General features: G+C 42.0%; 1 non-coding gene across 1 annotated transcript; it reads left to right on the forward strand.

Annotated features, from left to right (window-relative positions):
- The first annotated feature begins 1,589 nt into the window (after positions 1–1,589).
- Positions 1,590–1,692, forward strand: LOC130841164 (U6 spliceosomal RNA). The gene has a single exon (XR_009050199.1). It is a non-coding gene; the product is annotated as a U6 spliceosomal RNA (small nuclear RNA).
- Positions 1,693–5,741: the final 4,049 nt, after the last annotated feature.

Genomic DNA, 5,741 nt, shown 5'->3' on the forward strand with positions numbered 1-5,741 from the left:
GCGGGGTTTCTTTTTAGTTGCAGTGAGTGGGGGCTACTCTTCGCTGTGGCGCACGGGCTGCTCATTGCCGTGGCTTCTCTTGTTGCAGAGCACAGGCTCTAGGCTCATGGGCTTCAGTAGTTGCAGCACATGGGCTCAATAGTTGTGGCTCACGGGCTCTAGAGCACAGGCTCACTAGTTGTGGTGCACAGGCTTAGTTGCTCCACAGCATGTGGGATCTTCCTGGAGCAGGGATCGAACCTGTGTCCCCTGCATTGGCAGGCGGATTCTCAACCACTGCGCCACCTAGGAAGCCCAACAATTAAAATATTAATGTTCAGGACGTCCCTGGTTGCACAGTGGTTAAGAATCCACCTGCCAATGTAGGGGACACGGGTTCGGTCCCTGGTCTGGGAAGATCCCACATGCTGTGGAGGAACTAAACCCGTGCGCCACAACTACTGAGCCCACCCACCGCAACTACTTAAGTCCGTGTGCCTAGAGCCCGTACTCTGCAAAGGGAAGCCACCACAGTGAGAAACCCTGCACCACGACGAAGAGTAGCCCCTGCTCGCGGCAAGTAGAGAAAGCCTGCTCGCAGCAACGAAGACCCAACACAGCTAAAAGAAAAAAAAAATTAATGCTCACTGTAGTTCTCTGTGAAATCAGATTATTTCACCACTACTTAAATCACGTGATTATTGTCCAAGTGTTTTCAGTGGCCAAACAGGTGAGGCAATGGCTTATTTGAGGCTAAAAAAAAGAATCCTAGTCCTACCAAGCAAAAAGAGGTGAGAAAGTATAAACTGACCTTGACATTTGGTTTGCATGCAGATAGTTCCCTGACAAATCTCTGGGAACTTCTTTTGTTTTTGATCCTTAGGGCCACGGGAGGGGCAATTTTAGTAATTAGTGATTTGTTACAATGGGCCATTATAGCAACTGGAAGAACACAGGACTCTAGCCTGAAGTTCTTACACCGAAAATGAGTTTCCTAGCTGGGATTGCTCAATGCCAAGAACAGATTGTTGAGAAGTTTCCCCACATCCCAATAATCTGAAATGACTCACCAGCTGGCAATATGTATGAAGCACCCACAAGTCACGTCCATTCAAAAAATGATCACCACAAATTCTATTTTCTCTAGTTTTGAAGGTTAATGCGAGAATCAAACACCATCTTTGTGAAGAAAAAAACGGAGTAATTAGAAATAGCTGGAGTTTTTTGTTTTGTTTTTCAGTTTACCGCAGCATTTTTACTTCCTCACAATGACGCATTGCTGGGGTCTTATTGTTTTCCCATGACAGTAGAAAACCAAAACCTGTTGTCCTCTCTTGAAGAACTGAGAATTGCGTGCAAAAACCTTACGTAAATTAAAAGGATGAATAAATTTACAGGCGTGAATGCAAACTCAAGGCAAGTAATAACCCACAGTGTTCTGGTGGGGAAAATTCCATAAGAAAGGAAAGCAGGTCCTAACGCTCGGAACTTCCCAACCCGATAAGCCCAGCAAGTTAGTATTTAGAACTAGTTAATTTGTAGACATTTCTAACCGGTTCTGAGAATTTTAAATTTATTTACACCTCATAAAAATCCCATGAGGGTTGTGTGCACTTTGGCAGTACATATACTAAAATTGGAATGATACAGAGAAGATTAGCATGGCCATTGCACGAGGATGACATGCAAATTCATGAAATATTCCGTATTTTTCAGTTATCGAATGTGTATCTTTGTGTATACGATGTCTTTGCAAAGATGAAATAGTATAAAACATGATGTAAATTGCACCAGCTGATATGGAAAAAAACAGTACCAACATTAAACTTTGTAAAATTTTAAAACTTAAAAAAAAATATCCTGGGAATTCCCTGGCGGTTCAGGGGTTGGGACTCTGTGCTTCCACTGCAGGGGGCACAGGTTTGATCCCTGGTCTAGAACTAAGATCCCATATATATGATGCCACCAAAAATAAATAAAATAAGATAAAAAAATAAAATAACAAACAACGTAGCAAAATAAAACCTACCAAAACATCACATTAACAAAAAAAAATTCCTATAAGGCGCATAATATTTTTTACAATTTAAAAAGCATGAAACCAGGGCACAGAAATTCACCTCACTGAAAAATGTATAACTTCCAAATATTCTGAAATTGATTACTTTTCACCTCTACTGCTTCACTTCTAGGTCTGTTACCGAGTCCAAGCTCTATCTGCTCCCCATGTGACAGGTCAATGAATCGGAAACGAGGTGTTGAGGCAAGGAATACAAATTTATTCAGAAAGCTGGCAGACCCAGAAGATGGCAGACTAGTGTCTCCAAAAAAACCTATCTTATCGGGGTCTGGATGCCAGTTTCTTTTATAGAATCAGAGAGGGAGTGGCGTGGGGAAGTAAAGTAAAAGGGTAGAATAGAGAGGGAGAGGCTGTGAGAAAGTAAAGTGAAAGGGCCATCAGTCTTGAAAAACATCTATGTTAATTCCTTCTTTTGTGCAGCCATTCACACAGGTGGGCAGGGCAGACTGTCTGCCTGTGAGCGGAACAGAGGCTCTTTAACATTCAGGCAGAGGGGCAGTGTTCCCTGAGGCAGCCATCATAACAAAGGCAGTGAAAAGCAAAGGTTAAAGTCAAAGAAACAGATGCGACATGGAGTCCCATTTAGCTCTTCCCTGTTACAATCATACTTACATTTCTAAAAGACTCTTCTAAACAGAGAATAAACTGTCATGGGGGGGGGGCGGGGACAAGAGGGGAAGCAGTGGGTCACGTAGGGAGGCTATTTCAGTAAACCAGATGGGAGCGCTGTCTGGAACTGGGCCTGTTTTGCAAGACTGATGGCCCTTTTACTTTACTTCCCCACCTCCTCTCCCTCTCTATTCTACCTTTTTAAACAAAATTAATTAATTAATTTCATTTATTTATTGGCTGCATTGGGCCTTCGTTGTGCGCCAGCTTTCTCTAGCTGTGGTGAGTGGGGGCTACTCTTTGTTGTGGTACGCTGGCTTCTCATTGCTGGGTTTTCTCTTGTTGTGGAGAATGGGCTCTAGGCGTGCAGGCTTCAGTAGTGGTGGCATGTTGGCTCAGCAGTTGTGGCCTGTGGGCTACAGAGCGCAGGCTCAGTGGTTGTGGCACATGGGCTTATTTGCTCCATGGCATGTGGGATCTTCCCGTCTCAGGGATCAAACCCGTGTGCCCTGCATTGGCAGGCAGATTCTTAACCACTGCACCATCAGGGAAGTCCCTATTCTACCTTTTTACTTTACTTCCTCGGCCTCTCCCTCTCTGATTCTATAAAAGAAACTGGCACCCAGACCCTGATAAGATGGTTTTTTGGAGACACTAGTCTGCCATCTTCTCGGTCTGCTGGCTTTCTGAATAAAGTCATATTCCTTGTTGTGTGGAGAGCAGAGTGAGCTTGGACTTGGTAACATGATCATGACACTTCCTAGCTGAAAGTCCTCCAACAGGTTCCCACCCTAGAATAAAACAAAAACTCCTTATAATTCTATACACTATACTCCATTTGGCCACTTCTTACCTCTCCTAACTAGTTTGCTATCATTTTCTGTTTAGCCACACTGTTTTTCTCATTCTTCTTCAAAATTCATTCCTTTCTTAAGGTCTTTGTACCTGTTGTTTCTTTCGTCTAGACTGCTTTTCCCTCAGAGAAGCTGTCTCACCGACTTTATTGAAATCTTTGTTCAAATGCCATCTCCTGAGAGGTCTTCCCTGACCACATTACCTAAAATAAGCCATCTACAACCTCTACTTATTTGGCTTTTTTTCCATATAGCATTTCACACTACTTGAATTTCTGTGTTTATTTTTGTCTTCCTACCAGAGTGCAAATTCTCTGGCTGAGGACAAGCGGATTGATTGATTTGTTTATTGCTGTATCTCCAGAGCCTAGAATATGCCTGACACTTAGTAGGCATTCAAATATTTATTGAATGAATGAATTTGTATTTATGATTTTTGTTTCCTTGTTTCTTCCAAAACTTTGTAGAGGAATAGTGAAAGTTATGGAATTTTTTTTCAATTTTATTTATTTATTATTTTGGGGGAGGTACACCAAGTTCAATCATCTGTTTTTATACACATATCCCCGTATTCCCTCCCTCCCTGAAAGTTATGGAATTTAACAATGCATATAAAATAGCTATTTAAACTGAAAAACCTTATACAAATGCTGGCCATCCCATTTGTGAGTATTATCTATTGGTTTCCTCTGGATTTTCTCTTTATTCCTGCTTTGGATCAGGGACAACATGAGAATAATAATTCTTTAATTTGAGTAAGTCTGAATTTTGAAATATCTGTTGTGTTCAGGATAGTTAGGTGGTAAGGGGGATTCGACAACATGAAAGCCTTAGTCTATTAATGCCTAGGAGGAGTTTAACTTTCTAGTGGGAGAAAATGAGACGTGCATTAGGGAAATAACCAAACAAACATTTCAAAGAGAACAAGGAAGTAAGCCAGTGATAGCAATAAGAACAAAAGGAATTGAAAATACTGGAAAGATTCCTTTGTTACTGGGTTTAATGTAGGAAGCAAATCTTAAAAGGACGACAGTGTTGGGAATTTGTGTAGTGGAAGAAGATGAATGTTCAAAATCTTCTATTAGCTTAATGCTCAAACATTAGCCTGATAAATATTACTTTGGGTGTCCTTTTCATTAGCACTAACTGAGCGTCACAAGCAAATGGGTGGTTTCTTGGCTATATCTATATCTATATATCTATCTATATCTATATCATCTATAGCTATATCTATATCATCTATATCTATATCATCTATATCTATATCATCTATCTCCATCTCTATCTCTATCTATATCATCTATATCTATCTATATCTATATCTATATCTATATCATCTCTATCTATCTCTATCTATCTATATCTATATCTATATCTATATCTATATCTATATCTATATCTATATCTATATCCATCTCTCCAGCATCTGATTAACTGCATATTTCCAGTAAGGCAGTTTCTCTACTACACTTTTCCCTCCTCCACTGTGTTAAAACCTATTAAAAGTTTTTACTGCTGTATCAGCCACTTTGTTACAAACCCCATGCCTATTAATAAGCCATATTCTCATGGGATTGTCAGGAGTATTAAATTTGATAGTACTCATGAAGTGCTTAGGTCTGCCTTGAGCGTTCCTTCAATAGAACAATAAATGTTATTACTATAAAAGAAATGTAACTGACGGAATGACACCAGGGAGATCTCAATATGTTCCCCTCGGGAAGTGTAAACAGATCAGGAAGGAGTCAGGCGTAGTCCACAAACCTAGGTCCAACTGACAACAACAGCAGCCGCACCCCTTATTCAGATCACCACCCTGGCTGCAGCGCAGCTCACCAGCACAAGCCAGCCTAGGCTCCCGGAAGGTAAACACACCGAAAACGGGCGGGGTAGAAGGCGGGTTCGGGATGGCTGAGTGGCCAGCTAAAAGTGATTGGCAGCTGCCATGTCCACGTGCTTTGAGCTTAGAACCAGCTGTCGCGAGAATTCGATGTAAACAGACCGGTCCCGGTGTGGTCCGACTCCCAGCCTGAGGCGCCCAAGTGAGGTGCAGAGGCTTGTGCGGCGTGATGCCTTTTGGCAATGCCACGACGGTGCTGTGTGCAAAGGGAAACAGACGTGTTTGCAACGCCTCCCCACCTGCCTGCGTTCGCAACCGAACGTGACACCCCCGCTTCACCCGAACTTACAGACTGTTTTGTTTTCCCTCGAGCCTCAGC

The sequence above is a fragment of the Hippopotamus amphibius genome, chromosome 17 (genome assembly GCF_030028045.1).
Source record: "Hippopotamus amphibius kiboko isolate mHipAmp2 chromosome 17, mHipAmp2.hap2, whole genome shotgun sequence".
In the NCBI taxonomy this organism is placed as follows: Eukaryota; Metazoa; Chordata; class Mammalia; order Artiodactyla; family Hippopotamidae; genus Hippopotamus; species Hippopotamus amphibius.